Raw genomic sequence first — 22,944 nt, forward strand, 5'->3', positions numbered from 1 at the left:
GCTCTCCACTCTACACCAGAAAAGTAAAAATCGCATGCTACAATCCGGCCACTTTCACAGAAAAATACAGTTTCCACGGCGACTTTGCAGTTTGGAGTTAAAATCAGACACCCTCCCGACTTTCCTTTTGCATGGCACACGCAAACACTGAACTGTGCACGGTAAATTTCAGCCATCGCTTCTGTCAACTCTAGGCTTTCAATTTTTGTCTCTTGAACAGCCAACAGATCGATTTCGTTTTCGAACAAGAGACGCTTAAGCTGATTTTGCCTCCTTCGCGCAGAAAGACCTCTCACGTTCAGTGTGGCAATACGCAAGCTAGATGTTAGTTGAGACACCATCTAAATGGTTGGGATTCGCCGCTCTCGAAGTGACATCTGTTTGTAGCTCACCTCATCAAAAATCCTTCCAGTTTGCAAAGAAGTACGGCGGTGTCAGCACTGAACCCGATCGAAGACCGGGTTACCCACACAAAGACCCTGCAAGGCACCTCCGCTAAGGCGGAGGGACAGCCGACGAAGTCCTACGATCAGGAGGGACGTTCGGCCTGGGCTTGTAGGCCGCACGTCGAACAGAAGGCGTGTTGGGAAGAGGTTCCTCATGGTCTGTCCCGTCGTAGCTCGTCCCCTTGTCATCAGCTTCGTCGTGCGTCCTCTTCGCTGGCAAAGTTGACGCTGCGGGCATCTCCGTGTCAATGTCCTTCTCGTCGGTCGGCTCCAAACCCGTCTCAGGTGCACCTCCCGTAGCATTATCTGCTTTTCCCGCCTCCGCCTCAGTTCTGGTGTCAGGCACAGATGGTTCTGCTGAGTTGGCAGCCTCATGTTCCGTGGGAAGCGTTGCTTTTTCTGAGGCTATGCTTTTTGGTACTGCGTCTTCCCGAGTCTCACGGGTCGCCTCTACCGCGTCGACTTCGTCCATAATATGCTCCTCAGTAGTATCCCTACGACCAGGACCAGCTACGGTAGCATATGTTCGCACGCACTGGGCGTCGTCGTGGCCGAAGCGACAACAGAGCCCGCCACGTGGCACACGGCACTCCCGACGTATGTGGCCGGTGCTGCGGCACCGGAGACAGAGCGGAGCTCTGCCAGGAACGTGGACGAGTGCGACGTCCTGTCCAACACGCAGCTGGTGCGGTAAGTCCTCGATGGTAACGCCCACCTTCAGCTTCAATGTCACTGAGCGCGTAGTAGACGACTTGTCGACGCAGCCTTTGTCTCTCCTCTTGTGCCGAGTTATGTCGGTCACTTTTCCAAAAGCCGCCAGAGCTGCCTTCACGTCGTCATCGTGCACGCCGTGTAGCAGCCAGAACAGCTTCAGCCTGACGCCCTGGTTGCATGGGTCAATGACCACACAGCGGTGGTCCTTGACGTTGAACGCCTCCGCCTGTAGCATTTTGTTTTTTCCTTCTTCATTGCAGAATGTCACGGCCCAAACATGATTCATCTGATATGCCCCGAGGGCAACCGCTTCCGGCAGCAATGACAGACGCTCAAGAGCGTCACGAAAGTTTCAAACACGGCATAGCCTGGCTTGGACGTCGCCATGCAAAAAAACAGTATGCAAAGCACTCGAACCAGTTGGCAAATGCGGCAAAATCAGCTGGTAGTCCTCGTTCGGTTTGATCGTACTCCTGATACCGCGGCCCGGCTGGGCCGCTGAATCGGCTCCTTGGGAGCCCATGATACACACGTCCGTCACGCTCCGTGGCCGGGAGTCGAATCCCGGAGCTATTTCGGCACGCAGTCACAACCATTGGCGGCTGTGTGGGTACTCTGTTCAGTGTAGGAGCGAAAAAGAAAAAGAAGCATTGCCGAAACCCGGGATCGAACCAGGGACCTTTAGATCTTCAGTCTAACGCTCTCCCAACTGAGCTATTTCGGCACGCAGTCACAACCATTAGCGGCTGTGTGGGTACTCTGCTCAGTGTAGGAGCGAAAAAGAAAAAGAAGCATTGCCGAAACCCGGGATCGAACCAGGGACCTTTAGATCTTCAGTCTAACACTCTCCCAACTGAGCTATTTCTTTTTTTTTTCTTTATTGACTGTTCTTCGGCCAGCAACAATACATACACAAATGGAACAATTTAAAAGGCGCTTGCAGTTCTTTGGCATGCGCCGGTGTTTAAAAGCGCTTCAAATTGACAAGAGCGTCCAACAGCGGCAGCCAGTCTGGCTGGTCACTGCTTGCTTTACACATTTCACGTATGAAAGCACCACTTTCAATAAGGTACTCTCTGGCGGGTCTTGGGTTCAGATCGGCATGATGCACAGCAATCCTAGTGCGCCATATGCTATGGAGGCACAGGGTCATAATCATGTCATTCGGCACCCCTCCTTCATTAGCGGTAGGGAGAAAGCGGATGCCGTACGGCGTGACTGGCAAGTCCTTTTTTATGGTGCGTTGAAGAATGTCCCATAGAAAAACCGCGTCCGAACACTAAAAAAAAATGTGGTCGATGGTCTCCGGTCTTCTACAGTGCTAACAGTTTACAGTCCACGGGACGAAGATGCCTTTTTGCTCGAGCCACGGCTTGACCGGGAGCGTCGCAGTGTGTACTTGAAAAAAGAAGCTTTTTACAGATGGCCTAACTGGCATCCGCTTTACCCTCTTCCAAACATCTTTACCCCCTCCATGTGGATATACTGAACGATACAATGGCACTGGCATACACACATCAACCATATCTCTGTACAGTTTCTTCCGGGTGACGTTGTTCAGGTACTCTACTGAAAAACGTGCCTGAAGAAAGCGGAAAGACAAAACAACCTCCCGTAAGAATCCGCGCACACTTGGCCCGTTGGCCAGAGTAGATGACACAACACAAACGGCAAATGATCACGCAGTCTCGTTTGAATGACTGTCCGCAGAAATCCATCGCTTTGGTCTCGCACAAACAGAAACCTGGAAACGACTTGCTTCAAAAACAGGTGGGCTAAACCCAGCCCTCCATTCTTCACTGCGCGAAACAGATTGGTGCGACTCGTGCGCTCCCATGTTGAACGCCACATGCACACAGCAAGCACTCTGTGCAGTTTTTGTATGCTCGCTCTTGACGCACACATGACCTGCAGAACATACCAAATCTTTGCTACAAGAAACAGATTGCACACGGTTGATCTCGCAAATATAGAGAGGTCACGCCCTCCGAACTTTGCTGTTTTTTCCTTAATGCGTTCCGCTTCGTGCTTCCAGTATTCCTCGGTGTCTTTATAGTGCTGCAGAGGCACTCCGAGATACTTTGTTGGTGAGTGCGACCATTGCATATTTTCAAACAGCCGGCGTGACGCCCCATTCACCGTGCCAAATACAAACTGATTTGCTCCAGTTGACACTGCTTCCCGTCATCCTCCAGAACTTTGTTGTCATTCTTACTGCGTTGCTGACAATGGGTTTGTCGGCGCAGAAGACCAAAATGTCGTCCGCGTATGACAAAAGCTTAACTTCGCTTGAACAAAAACTATAACTGGTAACATCCTTGTCCATTATAATGCTTAAACAAAAGGGCTCAAGAAACAATGAAAATAATAGAGGTGACAAGGGACACCCTTGCCTAACAGACGATTTCACTTGGATTGGAGTGGTTAATGTCTTATTTATTATAATTCTGGTAAAATTATTTGCGTAACATAGCTCTATCCCCTCTAGAAGTATCTTGCCGACGTTCACGTGTTTCAAGACATTGAAAAGGACTTTGTGGGCGACTTTATCGAAAGCTTTCTCTAAATCTAACTGAACAATTGCCACCTTCCAGAAATGCGCATCACAGCACTCTAGAACAGTTCTGGTCACGTGTATATTTGTTTGGATAGAACGTCCTCTAATGCCACATGTTTGGTGTGGTCCCACTAGCTGTTGTATTACCCGTTGAAGTCTTTTACCTAATACTTTCGCGAAAATCTTATAATCTGTGTTGGCCAGCGTTATCGGTCGGTACGCGCGCACAGACAACAGCGCAGTAGGGTCATCAGATTTGGGAATCAGTACCACGTGGCTATGTCTAAAACACGGAGGCAATTCTTTTCTGTTGTATGCTTCTTCTATCACACAGTGTAGTGCCATTGCAACCTTCTCTTTAAAAGCTTTATAAAATTCCGAACCGAGCCCGTCCGGCCCTGGTGCTCTTCCGGTGCTTAACTCGTCAATAGCACTTTTTATTTCTGTTATGGTAATTGGTGCCTCTAAGCTTTCTTTCACTTCTTCTTCTAGCTTTGGCATGAGCTTTAAGAATTCTGTTTCAAATCCTTCTACGAGTTCTGGTTCCTTGCCAATCAGTTCACAGTATTAATCTACGAAAGCGCACTTTATCGATTCACTGTCTCGCACAACTGTCTCTCTGAACGTTATCGCTCTTATTTCGTTGCGTGCAGCGTAGCTCCTTCCGTCTGACATGGACCGTCGAGTCGGGGCTTCCCCCATGTACAATCTTTCAGAACGCGCGCGTATTACCGCTCCTCGGTATCTGTCTACGTCGATTATCTCAAGTTCGCTCTTCACTTCTTTTATTTCTTTAACAAACCGACCCGGCGACGAAGCTTCTTCGCTCAGATAGCAGTCCAACTTTTTCTTCAGTTCATTTTCTTTTTTACTCTTATTCTTGCGCAGTACGCTGGCTCTTTCAATGGCAGTTATTTTCGCTTCTTGTTTGAATAGTTCCCACGCCTCAGTGTAGCTTTGCATCCTGCATGCAAGCACGTCGCTCATTTTTTCTTCCATTTTCTGTAGAAAATAACCATCATCAAGAATCTGTACATTGAACTTCCACAGATCCCAGTTGAATTTCGGTGGCTTTTTCGGACTCAACGTCACAGTGACCAGACTGTGATCACTAAAAGAAACGTTTTTGACATCATAATTGGTACACACAGGCATCAGTGTTGCGGAAACATAAATTCGGTCTAATCTGGCAAGGCTGCCTCGTCGCTGATAGGTAAAGTACTGTAACGTAGGATTCGACATAAAGTAACCAACATCTGCCATTGCTCGGTCCTCTACACACTCGCTCAGAAACACTGAACTCGCATCTCGAACGGGTGCCTGTCTCGCTCGATCTTCTGAACTGCACACACAGTTAAAATCTCCCAACATGACAATAATCCTTGCATCACTGTTTAGGTGCCGATCAACACTCTCAAAAAACATTTTCCGTTCACTTGCACTATTTGGAGCATATAAACAAATAACTCGGAACTTATTGGCATGCAGCATAGAGTCACACACAATGAGGCGGCCACTGTCACAAGCATAAACACTTTCTACAATCGCTTCAATGGAATTTTTAACAAATAACGCACACCCATCCGCTGTGCCAATAGCGTGAGAAATGCACACATTATATCTCGCTCTGAAAGGTTCCACCATGCGGTTCGTTGCCTTTTCGCTTTCAACTTTCGTCTCTTGAACAGCAATTATGTCTAAGTCGCACTCCATAAAAAGTCGGCTAAGTTGGTACTGTTTCCTACGATTAGACAAGCCGCGCACGTTGAGCCTGCCGACGTGTAAACTTGTTTCTAGGTTGACTGCCATCTTTCCTTAAAGAAGCATTCGAACCAAACAGTATCCCCTTCACTATCGGCACTATTCGCATTTCCAACAACCTGCACAGTCGTTTGCGCCCTTCGGCTCATTGAGGCGGCGCTTATTAAGTCGCCGCAAGAAAGCGTCCCTACACTAGCCATTGTCGCTCGCCGGCAAGCCCGACACACTCACTTGGCCGCGGGTCACGTCGGCGGCAGCGCCGACGGCATCCGCTCGGGCCGACGCTCGGCCGGAATTTTGGGTGCCGGTTTCAATGTTGATCGTCGGGTGGGCGTCGTTTTCACAGGCGGCTCCCCGCCGACTTCTTTGCTGGTTTCGTGCGCCTCGTTGCCGCTGTCGTCGTGAAGTCGCTTCGCTGCCGTGGCACCGACGCTCGACATCACAACGTCTTCAGTCCCCTGTTGCGTGACGGTTGCAGTAGGCGAGGCGCTAGTCATCTTTTCGGGGCAGTCGTTGGTGGACGTTGCAGCGCTCCCCGGCTTAGCCTCCTTTGCTGGTGCACTCTGGGCCTCTTCTTTCGCGGGAGGAAGCGGTCTAGTGGCGTCTTGAGCAGGCGGCACAGTCGGGCCACCAGCCGCCTCTTCAGCGTCGGCCTGGTCCATGAGGTGCTCAGCTTGGACTTCGTTGCTTGCGCCCAGTCCTGTTACGTTTGCGTACGTTCGAGAACACTTGCTCTCATCATGGCCGTAGCGCTTGCAAAAGCTGCAGCGCGGCACTCGGCACTCTCGCCTGATGTGGCCTCGACTGTGACACCTTAGGCATAAAGGCGGCCTACCTGGTACAACTAGTAGGGCATTGCTTCCAGCAATACGTACTTGATGAGGCAAGTCCTCGAGGGTCAGTCCGGGCTTCAGTTTAAAGCCGACTGTGCCGGTAGAAGAGCCCTTGTCAGCAATGCCCTGAACGCGCCAGCACTCCCGAGACAGGTCGGTTACTTTCCCGTATGGGGCCAGCGCATCACGAATATCTTCGTCCGGGGCGCTATGCAGCACCCAATGCAGCTTCAGCCGCACATCCTGGTTGGTCGGGTCAATGACAAGGCATCGTTTTTCCTTCACTTTCACTTCGCCAGCTCGCGGAATTTTCTTCGTCGCTTCTGGGCTACTGAAGGTGACCGCCCACACGTGGTTCATCTGAAACGCCCCAGAGCTAGCACTTCGGCGAGCATTCCGAGGCGAACCAACGTGTCGCGAAAGTCTTCAACACGAAAAGGCCTGGCTTTCAAATCACCCTGAAGAAAGACGGTATTCAAAACGGACGCACCTGTTGGCAATTGCGGCATACAACTTGATAAACCTGGGAATCTTGGGCAAAAAACCTGTTTCCGCGGCCCTGCTGGGCCGCTGACACCGCTCCAACGGAGCTCATGATAGCACGTCCGTCACGCTCGGTGGCCGGAAATGAAATTAGTCTAACGCTCTCCCAACTGAGCTATTTCGGCGCGGCCGCACCTCCATTGGTGGCTGTGTGGGTGCTCTGCTCAGTGTTGGAGCGAAAAGGAAAAAGATGGATTGCCGAAACCCGGGATCGAACCAGGGACCTTTATATCTTCAGTCTAACGCTCTCCCAACTGAGCTATTTCGGCACGGCCGCACCTCCATTGGTGGCTGTGTGGGTGCTCTGCTCAGTGTTGGAGCGAAAAGGAAAAAGATGGATTGCCGAAACCCGGGATCGAACCAGGGACCTTTAGATCTTCAGTCTAACGCTCTCCCAACTGAGCTATTTCGGCACGGCCGCACCTCCATTGTGGCTGTGTGGGTGCTCTGCTCCGTGTTGGAGCGAAAAGGAAAAAGATGGCCGAAACCTGGGATCGAACCAGGGACCTTTAGATCTTCAGTCTAACGCTCTCCCAACTGAGCTATTTCGGCATGGCCGCACCTCCATTGGTGGCTTTGTGGGTGCTCTGCTCAGTATTGGAGCGAAAAGGAAAAAGATGGATTGCCGAAACCCGGGATCGAACCAGGGACCTTTAGATCTTCAGTCCAACGCTCTCCCAACTGAGCTATTTCGTTTTTTTTTTCTTTATTGCCTTCAAGAAAACAACACAAAAACTACAGACACCAAAACATTGAAAACCAGCAACCTTCCAGATCTTACTGGATTGCCTTGTCAAGTTTAAAATTCTCTCAACAGAGTCAAATTTTCCATCCTGGGTAGCCAATCGGGTACACATGCTTGCAGTTTCATCACTTCCACAAATCTACGTACATTTTCCCGAAAATACATGCGGCCTGGTCTCGCGTCAGAATCGCAGTAATACCCCGCCATTCTGGAGCGCCATATACTATGGAGGCCCCAGAGCATCACCTGATAAAACGGGAACCCGTCCTGGTTTTCAATTCCCAAATATCTGATACCGTGGGGATGAAGCGGCAGCTCTTTTTTAATTGTTCGTTGCAAAACGTCCCAAAAAAACACCCCCTCCCAACAGTGAAGAAACACATGGTCTATTGTTTCGGGACACTTGCATATTAGCCAATGCGAACCCCACGGTAGGAATAAACCACATCCCTCTAAAAACCTTTTAACTGATAATGTTTCTGTATGTAACTTTAAAACTCTTTCCTTACCACGGGAAAAACGACCATTTTTCACATGTCTCAGACAAAATTTTTTTTTAGAAAAGATGTGATAGATAAAATTATATAAAATGCATAACAATAATTCAGATAGAATGCGCTTTATAATGAAATTTATTTGAACACATATTCTGCTTGAAATGCTGTGAAACAAAATCAGTAAACACAACAAAAAGTAAAAAAGAAAAAAAGTTTTGTGTTTATATGAGAATAACTTTCCAAACACTTGTACTAAAAAAATTCTAGAAACTACAAAACAATTCAAATTCTTTCTAAAATATGGCATTAAAGTTTGAAAATTATAACTTGAATAGTTTTCGAGCTAGAATTTTTTTTCTTCATGCCTCTTGAAAAGGCTCGTTTGAGAGTGCCCTTTATATGATTTTTACAGTCCAACAAAAAAAAATTGGAAGTGTAATGTTATGCGCCAAACGAAAGCTTGGTAAGCGTGGTTTAAAAAATACAAATCAAAACTTATTTAATTTACGTCAAAAATTAAAAAAATATATATAAAACACAACAAGTATAGGTGTGATATTGCGATATATAGTATGCGATAAGTATAGCTGCGATGTAGCTGCAGAATCGAAATCCGACGTTACAACATCTTCGTCCGAGGCACTGCTGCTCGGAGGATCTTGAAAATCAGCTGCAGAGGCTGGAGAATCACGTGCAGCGGGACTCTTCCGAGCGCGCGAAGCGCCCGACCTCGACGCGACGCCATCCTCACCGCGTATTATGTCGCAATAAGCCTATGCTCCAAGGGCACTTCAAAAATGCACGACTGGCGGGGAAATTACGAACTAGGCCGAAAATGGAACTAACCGTCTGAACAACAAACCAGATGCGCCCGCACAAGCGGACAGGAAAAAGAAAGCGATACTATCAGGCCAACGTTCCGGGATCGGTTTGCGCAGTTACAGCGTCTGAACCAAAATCCGACAATGCAACATCGTCACCAGAGACTCTACTACTCGTAGCATAGATAATAATTGCAGTCAACGCAGTAGAATTGCGCGCAGCAAGGTTTTTCCGAGCGCGCGCCGTCTGCGCGCCCGACGCCATGCACGGAGCGTCCGCGCCGTACCCTCCGCTTCAAGGGCGTTTCAAAAATTCGCGCGTCGTGGGAAAATTGCTCTCTACGCAGAAACCGAAACTGTAGTCTCTGGAGAACAACTTAGATGGCGCCACATCACCGTAACGGCTACAATGAGGAGCTTCGGTTCGCACAAACAGACCGGAACGAGGAATCTGAACGCACAGGCGAGCGTTCTGGGCTCTCGTTGCCCCAGTTTGGGCTTCGAAACAATACCTGACGATACAGCATCGTCGTCAGGGTCCGTGCTAATCGATACATCAAAAATATGTGGTGCAAACGCAGCGGAATTGAGTGGAACCGGGTTTTTTCGAGCGAGCGCCATTCCCGATGATGACGGCTTGTTCGGAGCGCCCGACGCCGCACACCCAACTTCAAGCGTGTCTCAAAAATTGCCGCTTTTTGGCAAAAATATAAACTAAACAGGAAGTTGAAGTTTAATGTGTGAACAACAAACCGAATGACTCAGCAAGTCCGTAGCGGCCGCGGTCGCGCTGCCGTAGCGCTTCGAATTTTTCGATCACCGGTGATCGAAGCACATTGGCGTGGTAAGGAAAGAGTTAAGAAGAAAGTTTTGGTTCCTGGCTGTACTTGCATTCTTTTTACTCCTTTCAGAGCATCGCCTCCGTGGCCTCCATCGTACAAAGCTCTGTACATTGGCACTGGAAAAACAACATCACACAGATCTGCGTATAGCTTTTTCCGCTTCACGTCACTTAAATATTCTGTCGAAAAACGCACAACAATAAATTTAACGCTATCAGCAACTTCCCTGAAGTAACCTAAAGTTCTTCCGGAAAAATAATTTGTTCCCACAACAAAATCAGGCAAAACACGGGTCAACCTTAGTTGACACATAGTTCTCAAAAAGGTTCACGCACACCTCGAAAAAGAAAAACCTGTTTACAAGCTGGCGCAGAAACAGATGTCTTAGCCCAAGGCCACCATCTTTCACATGTCTAAACAAATTCGTCCGTCGGCACCGTTCCCAGGTCGAGGACCAAACAAAAACAGCTAAAAATGCGATGTATCTTCTGTACATTTGCCCGGGAACAGTGCAACACTTGCATGATGTACCACAGTTTGCTTAAAAAGAACAAGTTACACACCGTCGCTCTTGCAAATATTGATAAATGTGCCCCTTCCATCTATCTGATTTTTCCCGTAGTTCGTTCGCTTGTTCTTTCCAATATGCATCACTGTCCCGGTAGCAATTTAGTGGCACTCCTAGGTATTTTGGGGGGATAGTTACCCAAGTCACATTTGCAAAAAGATCTGGGGTTGATGGCCAACCCCCATGCCAAAGTCCCTGGCACTTTGCCCAGTTCACTTTACTTCCGGTTGCCTTCCTGAAACTGTCAACAGACACAACCGCCTCCCGTATGCCCTGCTGATTCACAACAACCACCGCTAGGTCATCCGCGTACGCAATCAACTTGACTACAGCTGCCTGCAACCTAAAACCTTGAACAGCATCGTTCTTAATAGTGTTCAAACATAGTGTCTCTATGTAAATGGCAAACAAAAGTGGACTGAGGAGGCTGCCCTGGCGTAGCGAACGTTGCACCCGAATGGGGGCCCCCAGACTCTTGTTTGTAATTAATCTCGTAGTGCAGCCGCGGTACGCCATGGTCACGCCCTCTCGAATTACGGAACCTACATTCGCATGGTCCAGAATACTCAGCAAAATTTCGTGGGCTACACAGTCAAATGCTTTTTCGAGGTCTAGTCGGAGGATGGCCACACATTCATTAGTCAGATCACAACACTCCAGAACCGATCTTGCCGTGTGTATGTTAGTCATAATTGATCTCCCCTTTATCCCGCACGTTTGATGAGGGCCGACAATATCCTGAATTACTGACTGCAGTCTCCTTGCTAGCACTTTCATTAATATTTTATAATCGACATTAGTCAAGGAAATTGGCCTGTAAGCTGTGACCTGCTGGAGCTTTTCCTCGTTATTTGTCTTTTGAATTAGAATAGTGTGAGATAACCCGTATGACAGCGGCAATCTGTTTATTTCGTAGGCTTCTTGGAACAACGCAGTCAATATTGGCGCTATTTCGTTCTTAAACCCCTTATAGAAAGCTACACTAAAGCCGTCTGGCCCAGGCGACTTTCCCATATTTAAACTACCGATTGCTTTTTCGACCTCGAGTTCTGTGCTTGGCATCTCTAATCTTTTCTTCGTGTCCTCGTCTAGTCGTGGCATAGCCATAAGAAACTTTTCTTTGAACACGTTTATGTCGACCTCCTGCTTGTTAAAAAGCTGCTGATAATATCGGAAGAAGCCTTTTCTGATATGTTCGTCATCTGACGATAGCATGCCGCCCCGTGCAATCTTATCAATGTGATTTTTCTCTGCATGAGCCTTTTCCAATGCCAGTGCTCTTTTCGAGGGCGTCTCGCCCATGTTCCAACTTTCCGCCTTTGCCCTCCCTAACGCTCCTCGGTATCTGTCTTCTTCCATCAACGCAAGCTATTCTTTTATTTTCCGAAAATCTTCTATCCATTTGCCGGGTGCCTTACATTCTCGCTCATGTAGTTTTTCCAGCAAATCCTTTAGCTGCGTTTCTTTAATTTTCGCCTGGTACCGCAGGCAACTGGACCTATCAATGGCTTTTATTTTAATCTGTTCTTTGCACATCTCCCATTGCTTCCAGATTTCGTACAATGTGCCCGGCCTTACTTTAATGAGTTCATTCAGTACAACCCGTCCAAAGGCTTCATCACTGAGCAATTTGTTGTTAAATTTCCATAACTCCGAGCTAAATGCATTCCTTCGTTTTTTGGTGCCGAATACGCATTTCACTAAGCAGTGATCCGTGAATGTCATGGGCACAACTTCGTATTCATTGCATACAGGAATCAAATCCAGCGACACGTAAATTCTGTCAAGGCGCGCGTGGCTCGAACCTTGGAAGTGCGTGTACTGTACGGCACGCGCTCCCCCCAGGTACTCAGCCACATCTTCCATGTTCCACTCGCTTGTTAACTGGCACAGCACATCAGTACTCTTGTCTCTGAAGCCGCGTGTGCTGGTTTTGTCCCCAGCATTCAGTACAAGTTGAAATTGCCCAGCATTACAACCTGCCTCTCCGTACTTAACTGCTGCATAAAATTCTCGAAAAACACTGCTCTTTCCTCAACAATGTTAGGAGCATACACACAAATAATGCGCCACTCAGCATTGGAATATGCAAAATCGGCTACAGCACACCGTCCTGACAGACATGAGTAGTGAGCCTGTACAATCAGTCCAGGCAGCTTTTGTCCAGGCATTGCGAGCCACCGCGTGGCTCACAATGGCGTAAAATCTAGCCGTGAAACGTTGCACCATGCTCCCGGTCTCTTCGTCCCCATCAACCTTTGTTTCTTGCACGGCAAGCACGTCGATATCATGGTCACTTAGCAGGCGGTGCACTTGGCTCTGCCTCTTTTTTGCTGCCAATCCCCTGACATTTAACGTGGCTACTCTCAAAGGGGTTTCAGACGCCATTTTCATAAAGAGTGAAAAGACTGAAATCATGGTGCTTACCTTCCTCGTCTAGCGCGCGGCTAGACGCCGTCGTTGGAATCGCCTCCGTCTGGAGCGAGCGGCTGAACTGGCAGCGGGGGCGCTTTATCCGCTGCACGCCTCTCCGAAGAAAGGTTTGGCCGCGGACGTAGTGCGGACCGCCGGGATTGGACTGTTTTTGCTAGCGGCTCGTCGACACCGGGGGCTGCTGCCTATTCACCTTCGAGATCGGTCTGTGTGTGGGGTCGCTTGGCTGGAGCTGTGACGCTTGGCGAACGAGTACCGCTGGTGTCCGGGTGCTCCTCACCGTTATCCTGCTTCATGTCGTCTGCCGGCTGAGGTGACGTCTCTTCGTCTGAACTAGGGAGGTCAGGTGTAGCGTCACTCCTCCCCGCATCGCTGGCAGCATTGATGTCTCGTGCGGAGTCCCCCGACGAGTCTGTCTCCCGTGCCTGCATACGCGCTTCTCCGGTTCCCTTTGCCGCCTCCTCTGCCTCGACTACATCCATAGTGAGCTCCGCCGACCGCTCCCTCGTTCCAGGTCCCGCGGCCGAAGCGTACGTGAGCACACAGCCAGCCTCCTCATGTTCGTAGCGCCTACATTTTGAACATCGGGGCACCTTACATTCGCGGCGGACGTGTCCCGTGCCTCGACAGCGTAAGCACTGCATCGCCCGCCCAGGCACCACGACAAGGGCTAATTCCTCGGCGACTCGCAGCTGGTGCGGTAAATCATCTACCTTGATGCCCGGCTTCAATTTCAGGAGCACCGTCCTCGTGCTGGACCCCTTCTCCTTGACGCCTTGAACTCGCCACCTCTCCCGGGTCACTTCGGTCACATTCCCAAAAGCAGCAAAAGCCGTCCGGATGTCATCATCTGTCACGCCGTGCAACATCCAGTGGAGTCGCAGCTTCACTTGTTAGTCTTCGGGATCGATGATGAGGCAGCGGCGACCTTTAACATCCAGTTCCTTGAACGCCGCCAGCTTCTTTGTTGCTTCTGTGCTGGTTAACGTGACAGCCCGCACATGGTTGATCTGATACGCCCCCAACGCCAAAACGTCGGGGAGCGCACCGACGTTGGCAAGGGCGTCGCGGAAATCCTCGACCCTGTATGGCCTAACCTGCACATCGCCGAGCAAAAAAAGCGTGTTAAAAACAACGCGTCCGGTGGGCAAAGCTGGCAGAATAATCTGGTACTCTCTATCTTTGTTGTCCTCGAGCCTGTTTCCGCGGCTGGAAAGGGCCGCTATCGCCGCTCCGCTGGAGCTCATGATCCTCCGTCCGTCACGCTCGGTGGCCGGAAGTAGAATGACAGCTATTTCGGCACGGCCGCACCTCCATTGGTGGCTGTGTGGGTACTCTGCTCAGTATTGGAGCGAAAAGGAACAAGATGGATTGCCGAAACCCGGGATCGAACCAGGGACCTTTATATCTTCAGTCTAACGCTCTCCCAACTGAGCTATTTTTTTTCTTTATTGCCTGTTTTGACAATGATAACAAACAAACACACAAACAAACCGCTAAAACAAGTGAACCGGCCTACGGTCAACGTGGTTGTTTAAAACTTCTTGAGGGCTGCAAGTTCATCCAGCACGCCAAGCCATTCGGGTAGCTCCGATTGGGCTCGGTAACATTCCCGCACACGCACAACACTTTCAATGAAATTTTCTCTTACAGGTCGAATGTTTACATCGGCATTTCTCACCGACATACTGGTTTTCCATATGCTGTGGAGGCCCAGTAGCATGATGAGATCATAAGGTACATCTCGGTCATCTTCTACCGCTAAGAACCGGATTCCATACGGCGTGATTGGCAGGTCTTTCTTTATTGTCCTTTGTAAAATGTCCCAATGGAATACCGGATCCCAACATTCCATACACACATGCTCGACTGTCTCAGGCTTTTTGCAGAGCGTACAGTTAACCGTCCATGGCACAAAAATGCCCTTTTGTTCTAGCCAGGTTTTAACTGGCAGAGTGTTAGTAAGGAGTTTGAAGAAAAAACTTTTCACGTTAGGATTTACTGGCATACGTTTCACCCTTTTCAGAACATCTTCCCCTGCGCCTCCGCAACCAAGCTGTCGATACACTGGTGCAGGCAGCATGACATCCAACAAATCTTTATACAGTTTCTTTCTCGACACATAACTTAAATAATCTAAAGAAAACCGCACTTTCAGCATGTTAAAAGCCGTACAACTTCGGGCCAAAATCCTCTTACAGCCGTCGTTCTTTTATCAGAACAGGACACCAAAAACTCAGGCAAAGCATTGCGCAGGCGTACTTGCACAAAAGTACACAAAAAGGGATCATTCTGGTCTCGCAGAAAAATAAAACGCGACACAATCTGTCTGATAAACAACTGCACAAGCCCCACTCCCCCTTTTCGAACCGAAAGAAACATATTTGTCCGACTCGTACGTTCCCATGTGCTTCCCCACACGAAAACAGCAAAGATTCGATGTATTTTTTGTATGGTTACGCGCGACATGAACAATACCTGCAAGACATACCACACTTTTGCAACCAAGAAAAGGTTGCAAACAGTTGCTCGTGTGAACATAGATAGGTTCCGGCCGTTCCATGCTAGCGTTTTCCTTCTGAGATTCTCTATTTTACTATTCTAGTATTCCTCAGTGTCATTGTATTGGTCAAGTGGTACACCCAAGTACTTTGAGGGCAGCGCTGTCCATCGCACATTGGCAAATACTTCAGGCTTTTGATCCCACTCGCCGTGCCAGAATCCAGATGATTTCCCCCAGTTAACACGGCACCCCGTTTTAGCGCAGAAATCAGCCGCCACTCTAACAGTTTCTTGAACGCTTTCTTTATCTCTACAAAAAATAGCGACATCATCTGCGTACGCAAGCATTTTTACCTCCGTTGCTTCCAGCGCGAAACCGCGTATCCTTTCGTTCTGTATCATGCTCAAGCATAACGGCTCTAGGTATACAGCAAAAAGCAACGGGGATAATGGACAGCCCTGCCTCACAGACGATTTCACTGGCACTCTTTCGGTGAGATTCTTATTTATAATAATTCGCACTGCACAATCAGAGTAAGTCATTTTGACTCCCTCTGTAATAACACTTCCTATGTCCACAAATTCTAGGAGATTAGAAAGCACTTCATGGCACACTCGATCAAAAGCTTTTGCTAGGTCGAGCTGCATCATCGCAACTCGTCCATCAAAAGTATCGCAACACTCCAAAACACTTCTCGCCACATGTATATTGGTCGTAATACTTCGTCCTTGTATTCCACAAGTTTGGTTGGGTCCCACTAGGTCTTTAATGACGCTCTGTGTCCTTCTCGCTAAAACTTTCATAAGGATTTTGTAGTCTACATTGGTGAGGCTTATCGGCCGATAAGACCCCACCAAAAGTAGCCTTGCTGAGTCCTCATACTTCGGAATCAATACAGCATGGGCAGCTTTGAAAGATGGCGGCAATCGCTTTGTTTCATAGGCTTCTTCGACTAATCTATGCAGGACCTGACCTAGTTCATCTTTAAAGGCTTTATAGAAAGCTGCACCCAGGCCGTCGGGCCCAGGGGACTTCCCGGCATTTAACTGGTCAATTGCTTTCTGTATTTCTGTTATACTGATTGGAGCTTCAAGTCTTTCCTTCTCACTCTCATCTAATTTGGGCATTAATCGGAAATAGTCACGTTCAAAGCCGTCCTTCTTCACTTGCTCCTGTCCCAGCAAAGCTTGATATTGCTCAAAAAAGGCACGTTTTATCTTGTCTGGATCAGATGTTTTTCATTTCTGTACATTATTTTTTGTATTTCTTTTTTCGAGGCATAGCTCTTTTCATCGCTCAGTGACCGCTTAGTGGGCGCCTCACCCATCCATAATCGCTCAGTGCGTGCCCGCACAACGGCCCCTCGGTACTTATCTTCATTGGCCTGCTCTAGCTTTCTTTTAACTTCCTTTATCTGGTTCATGCATAAACAAGGCTGCGCAGATTCTATGTTCAGCAATAGTTTCAACTGGCTGTGCAATTCCTTTTCTTTGTTTTTCTTCGCGTCTTAGTATGCTTGCTCTCTCAATAGCTCTCATTTTTACGTCATTTTTGAAACCTTCCCACCTTTCCAACCAGCTTTCGGCTCCAGACACATGCAATGACTTCAGTAAATTATTTACCTCGCAAACGAAGCTGTTGTCGTCCAGAAGTTTGGCATTAAATTTCCATAAATCCCAATTAAATCTCACCTCCTTTAATTTTGATCCTAAGGTGAAGGAAACCATGCAGTGGTCAGAGAAGGATACTGGAATGGCTTCGTAGTTTTCGCAGAGCGGTGCCAGATGCACCGATATGTATATTCGATCGAGCCTGGCATGGCTTTCACTATGGAAATGAGTAAACTGTGCCTGACTGCCGGGTGATAACATGCAGCCAACATCTATTAAGTCGTACTCCTCTACGAGCTCATCCAGAACATGCACACTTTGATCCTTTAGAGTACGGACTTTAGCTCGGTCCTCTGGCCTGCAAACACAATTGAAGTCTCCCATAAATATAACATGTCGCTCTGTTTTCAAATACTGCTCGAGGTTTTCAAAAAAAATTCTGCGGTCGGTTTCTTTGTTACGCGCATAAAGACACACAACACGCCACAATAAATCAGAGAATGAAAAATCCAGGATACCAAAAAGGCCACTTTCGCAAACAGTGACTTGTTCCTCCAAAATCCCAATACTGTTACGTACAAAGAGCGCGCATCCCGCCGATGTTCCAACCGCATGAGCTATACAAACATTGAAATGAGTTCTAAAGGGCTGCACCATGCGGTCCGTTTGGTCCTCGCTGCTGACCTTCGTTTCTTGCACAGCAACGATGTCCAGCTCGTTTTCGATAAGTAGCCTACTAACCTGGCACTGCCTTCGCCTACTTGCCAAGCCCCGAACATTCAATGTTGCTACACGAAGGGATTTTTTAAAGTTCGCTGCCATATTTACACTAGGACTCAAGGACCGCACGGAGCTTACCTCGACAGTCTGAGGTACGCCGCTGGTGTTGAAAACCGCGGCACTCGACTTTTCCGCCCCCGCAGCAAGATAGTAGTCCTCGTCGTTGTTTTGGCCCTTGACACAGCTCCATGATGCACGCTAATTGTAGTTTCGTGGGCAGGAAAAAGACTGGCCCACGCTGCTACCAGGGCTCCGTGCCGCCCCCTCTGCGGTCGGGTGGAATGTTCGGCTTGGGCTTGAAACTCGGCCGCCGAGTAGCAGACGTCTTGGGAGGCGGTTCCACGTCGGCGTTGTCGCCCGCGACGACTGTTTCCTCGTGCACTCTTTTTCCTGGCACTGAACTTGTGGTGTCCATGGTTTGCTCACCATCCCACCAGCCCCCCGTCGACACTACTTCCAACTCCTTGCCGGAGTCTTCTTTCGCAGTCCCCGCCCCCGAGGGGGTGGTGTTGCCTTGATCTTGTTGGTCGCCTTTGCTGACGGCGCCTTGAGTGTCCTCGGTGGCTTCAGCCTTGTCGCCCGTTGGAGACTGCACGGACACATTCCCAGCCCCTCTGAAAGCCTCTTCAGCGTCTTCGTCATCCATAACGAGCTCGGTCACACCGTTCTTTTTCGGCTGACCGGTGATGGTTGCGCAGGTTTTAACGCAGTCCGTATCGTTGTCACCAAAGCGCCGGCATCGAGAACAGCGTGGGACTTTGCAATCACGCCGTATATGGCCCTTACTGTTGCAGAGCAAACACAAGGGTGCCCGGTTCGGTACCACAACTAAAGTCAGCTCACCGCCCACATGAACCTGATGGGGCAGGTCTTCCACACTGACACCGGCCTTCAACTTCAGGGCGACGAGGCGCGTCGTCGACGACCTGTCGGTAATGCCGTAGATACGCCACTTCTCCCTGGTAACTTCAGTTACCTTGCCATAATTTGCCAGCGCAGCCCGCACAGCATCGTCGCTGACTCCATGAAGGAGCCAGTGAAGCTTGAGCCTGACGTCTTGGTTGTTCGGGTTTATAACGAGACACCGACGCTCCTTCACCAGCATGTCGCCTTTAGCGAGCATGCTCTTCACCGCTTCCGCTGTCTTTTAAGTTACCGCCCATACATGGTTCATTTGGTACGCCCCCAGGGCGATAACATCTAGGAGTGCTCCCAGATTAGCAAGGGCGTCTCTGAAATCTTCGACGCGGAAAGGCCGCGCTCTCACATCGCCGTGCTAAAAAACTGTGTTCAAAACAATCTGACCTGATGGCAGTTGCGGCAGTATCACTTGATAATCCTGGTCAGCAGTGTCCAAAATCCTGTTACCGCAGCCCGACTGGGCCGCTGAACCCGCTCCGACGGAGCCCATCGAGACACGTCCGTTCGCTTCTGCGTCCGGAAGTAGAATCCTTCAGTCTAACGCTCTCCCAACTGAGCTATTTCGGCACGGCGGCACCTCCATCGGTGGCTGTGTGGGTACTCTGCTCAGTGTTGGAGCCAAAAGGAAAAAGATAGTTTGCCGAAACCCGGGATCGAACCAGGGACCTTTAGATCTTCAGTCTAACGCTCTCCCAACTGAGCTATTTCGGCACGGCGGCACCTCCATCGGTGGCTGTGTGGGTACTCTGCGCAGTGTTGGAGCCAAAAGGAATAAGATAGTTTGCCGAAACCCGGGATCGAAGCAGGGACCTTTAGATCTTCAGTCTAGCGCTCTCCCAACTGAGCAATTTTTTTTTCTTTATTTCCGGTATTCACATATACATACAAAACAAACCGCACTCACCAACTAAGTTAAAAACGACCGCACACCTTGTGCGGACGTACTTAAAAGTCCTTCATCGACAATAACGGTTCCAAACGTGACAGCCATTCTGGGACACATTCCTGCAACTTTTGCTCCTCAAAAAAGTTTCTGATGCTTTCTCTAAAATACAGTCGTGCAGGTCTTACATCAGGATCAGCGTGCCGAACCGCCATTCTGCATTTCCAAATACTATGCAGGCACATTAACATAATCAAGTCAAAAGGGGTTCCGTCATCACTTTCTATTGGTAAGTAACGAATTCCATAGGCGTCGAGTGGAAACTCTTTTTTGATGGTACGCTGGAGCACATCCCAGAGGAACACAGCATCCCAACACTGCAGGAACACATGCTCAATTGTTTCTTCTTTTCTGCATATTATACAATGTGTACCCCATGGAACAAAAAAACCCCTGTCGACCATCCACGGTTTTACAGTGAGAGTTCCCGTATGGAGTTTAAAAAAGAAGGACTTTACACCAGCTGGGATTGACACTGCTTTCACGCGCTTTAAAACGTTCTTCCCAAGGCCTGCTCTGTAAAGAGACCGATATAACGGTACGGGCAGAACCACATCGCAGAGATCTTTGTAGAGCTTTTTCCCATTAACTTCGCTCAGATATTCAAGTGAAAACCGTGTTGACAGAAAGCTGCACGAAATCACGACTTCACGCAGAAAGCCATGGACGCTGCAAGGCAAACTTTCGACGGGCACAACCATATTAGGCAGTTGCATCCCCAAGCGAAGTTGACAGATAGTACGAAGGAAAGATGGTTCACATCCCTGAAGAAAAAGGAGCGATTGACCACTTGTCTCAAAAACAAATGCGCCAAACCAAGTCCTCCATTCCGAACTCGCAAAAACAAATTAGTGCGGCTTGTTCTTTCCCGAGATGATGCCCAAATGAAAACGGCGAACACGCGATGAAATTTTTGTATGTTTACCCTTGAGCAATGCAAGAGTTGGAGGGTGTACCAAATTTTGCTAACTAAAAAAATGTTACAAATTGTGGCTTTCGCAAACATCGACCAATTCCACCCATTCCACTTATTTGCTCTATCTCGAAGATTGTCCACTTCTCTCCTCCAGTACGATTCATTATCCTTGTAACAGTCGAGGGGCACACCCAAGTATTTGACTGGAGTTCTAACGAAGGTCATGTTGCCAAAAGTTGTTGTGTTGGGTTTAGTGGCGCATAAGCATCTAAGGCTATCATGCGCCAAGCTCAAGGTGTATGAAAATTGATTTCTGTAGCATTTTACTAAAAAGCGAAAAAAAATCGATGGTGTAAAGAGCCTAAAAATTGATTTGCTGCTACACTGTAGTGCTGGAATAAAAATTTTGGAAATGTGAGAATTAAACCTTTAAAAGAAGGTCGAGTAACCTCAGTGGCAATCCTTGGCTGGGCAAGGATCCCGAGGCTCCCAACCATTCAAGTAAAAACCTCAGCATTCTTCTCGGGAATGAGAAGACGACTGAGGTGTATAAAAAGTGGAGCAAAGCTCTGAGCTAGAAATTAAAGTCTGTCGAGAAAACCTGCTTCTCTTAAAAAGCTAAAAACACACGATATGTTAACAATTGCATTGTCGCTTAAAATCAGTGCAGGGTGAAAAGGAATGCGTTCATTGTAAAATTGAGTGAAGTACTTTTTTCTTATTTTTTCAAGTTTCACACATGAGAATAAAATGTGATCAATTGTAAGTTCGTCTCCACATTTTTCGCACACTGGTTTTTCTTGTTTTGCAAGCAGGAAGCTGTGTGTAATGTGTGTGTGTCCGATTCGCAGACGGCATAAAATCACTTCGATAAAACGCTCCTGATGCCCGCAGGTCTTCCACTCACCAAGGACAGGCTTTACTAAATGTAGCTTGTTGTTAAGTTCGTTGTCCCAAGAGGCCTGCCATTTTCCTCTAAGTTTATTTTTTACTAGTTTCATGCAGTCGTTATAAGGTATATCTACTTGTTTTATTTGTACATTACTAGCACGTGCGGCACATGCATCAGCCCTTTCATTCCCCATGATTCCCACATGACTAGGGACCCAGCAGAACTTTATTACAAGTCTTTGTGTGTCTGCTTTAATTATTTTATGTATTATGTCTCCTATTATAGGCTGAACTGCATTTCTGGAGTTGAGTGGTGTAATTACGCTGAGTGAGTCGGTGTAGATGACACTATTTGGAATATTTTTCGTGATTATTTCTTTAACTGCCACAGCAATGGCATAACTTTCTGCTGTGAAAACTGATGCTCACTCAGGTAGCCTAACTATTTTTTCTTCTTTTTCATGTATTACTGCACTCCCAACATAGTGTGCGGTTTTAGAGCCATCTGTGTAAAATTCTGTGAAGTTGTCGTACTTTTCTTTTAATGCCAAGAACTCCTGCAATATATATTCTTGTGGACTTCGATTTTTGTGTATGTGGGTCAACGTAAGATCACATACTGAGGGAAAGATGAACCAAGGTGGCAGTGGGCGGGGTCTCGGGGCAATATTGGGCAGTGTGTCCAGTACACCTAATTCTTCACATATTTCTTCAAAACGGAGGAGTAGTGGTCTGATTGCTTGTGGTTTGTTGTTAAAGAGTTGTCTGGATTGGCATTTTGTAACTATGGGGTAGCACAGATGCTTTGGCAATGAACGTGTTTTTAGTACATATGCAGATGTCAGTATAGCTCTTCTATTTGTAAGGGAGGGTTCATTTGTTTCGACATAGGGACTGTTTATGGGGGATGTTCTGTAAGCGCCAGTTGAGAGACGTAAACCGAGGTTATGCACGGGGTCCAGTCGTTTTAGGTATGATGGTCTCGCTGACCCATACACGATGCACCCGTAATCTAGACAGGATCGTACTAGAGCACGGTAAATGTGCAAAAGGCATGCCCTGTCGGACCCCCACCGTTTACGTGAAAGCACCTTCAGAACATTTAAGGATCGGGAAGCTTTCTTCTTCAGGTTGTTAATGTGAGGAAGGAATGTTAGCTTTTTATCAAAAATTATACCTAGGAATTTGTGCTGTTCATTTACCGGTAATTCTGTTTCCTTTAGGTGGAGAGCGGGATTGTTCTGAAGGCCTCGTTTGAGAGAGAACATGACGGCCACTGTTTTTTGAGGAGAGAACTGGAATCCGTTTCTGTCTTCCCATGCTGCTAGTTTATTTATTGTCAATTGTATTTGTCTCTCGCACGTTGATGTGTTGGTTGATGTGCAAGCGATCTGGAGGTCATCAACATAAACTGAGTTAAAACTTCCTGTTGGGCGAGTTGGTAGTTCATATTGAATTAGAAATATTATAGCGCAAACAAAGACACGGACAAAAAAGAGAGGAAACACACACACAAGCGCTAACTGTCAACTGAATTTATTCGGTGAAAGCCACACCTTTTATAGCCCGAAGGATCGTGAGAAAAAATGACAAAAAAAAGCAAAACAAAGGTTGAGTCAG

At 48.0% G+C, this 22,944-nt stretch overlaps 7 non-coding genes across 7 annotated transcripts; all 7 read right to left on the minus strand.

Annotated features, from left to right (window-relative positions):
- Nucleotides 1-1,811: 1,811 nt before the first annotated feature.
- Nucleotides 1,812-1,884, minus strand: TRNAF-GAA (transfer RNA phenylalanine (anticodon GAA)). Its single transcript has one exon. It is a non-coding gene; the product is annotated as a tRNA-Phe (tRNA).
- Nucleotides 1,885-7,050: 5,166 nt separating this feature from the next.
- TRNAF-GAA (transfer RNA phenylalanine (anticodon GAA)) lies at nucleotides 7,051-7,123 on the minus strand. The gene has a single exon. It is a non-coding gene; the product is annotated as a tRNA-Phe (tRNA).
- A 71-nt stretch (nucleotides 7,124-7,194) lies between these two features.
- Nucleotides 7,195-7,267, minus strand: TRNAF-GAA (transfer RNA phenylalanine (anticodon GAA)). Its single transcript has one exon. It is a non-coding gene; the product is annotated as a tRNA-Phe (tRNA).
- Nucleotides 7,268-7,333: 66 nt separating this feature from the next.
- Nucleotides 7,334-7,406, minus strand: TRNAF-GAA (transfer RNA phenylalanine (anticodon GAA)). The gene has a single exon. It is a non-coding gene; the product is annotated as a tRNA-Phe (tRNA).
- Nucleotides 7,407-7,477: 71 nt separating this feature from the next.
- On the minus strand, nucleotides 7,478-7,550 carry TRNAF-GAA (transfer RNA phenylalanine (anticodon GAA)). The gene has a single exon. It is a non-coding gene; the product is annotated as a tRNA-Phe (tRNA).
- A 6,582-nt stretch (nucleotides 7,551-14,132) lies between these two features.
- TRNAF-GAA (transfer RNA phenylalanine (anticodon GAA)) lies at nucleotides 14,133-14,216 on the minus strand. The gene has a single exon. It is a non-coding gene; the product is annotated as a tRNA-Phe (tRNA).
- Nucleotides 14,217-19,212: 4,996 nt separating this feature from the next.
- On the minus strand, nucleotides 19,213-19,285 carry TRNAF-GAA (transfer RNA phenylalanine (anticodon GAA)). Its single transcript has one exon. It is a non-coding gene; the product is annotated as a tRNA-Phe (tRNA).
- Nucleotides 19,286-22,944: the final 3,659 nt, after the last annotated feature.

The sequence above is a fragment of the Amblyomma mixtum genome, chromosome 10 (assembly GCF_055824585.1).
Source record: "Amblyomma mixtum isolate Tamu chromosome 10, ASM5582458v1, whole genome shotgun sequence".
Lineage (NCBI taxonomy): Eukaryota > Metazoa > Arthropoda > Arachnida > Ixodida > Ixodidae > Amblyomma > Amblyomma mixtum.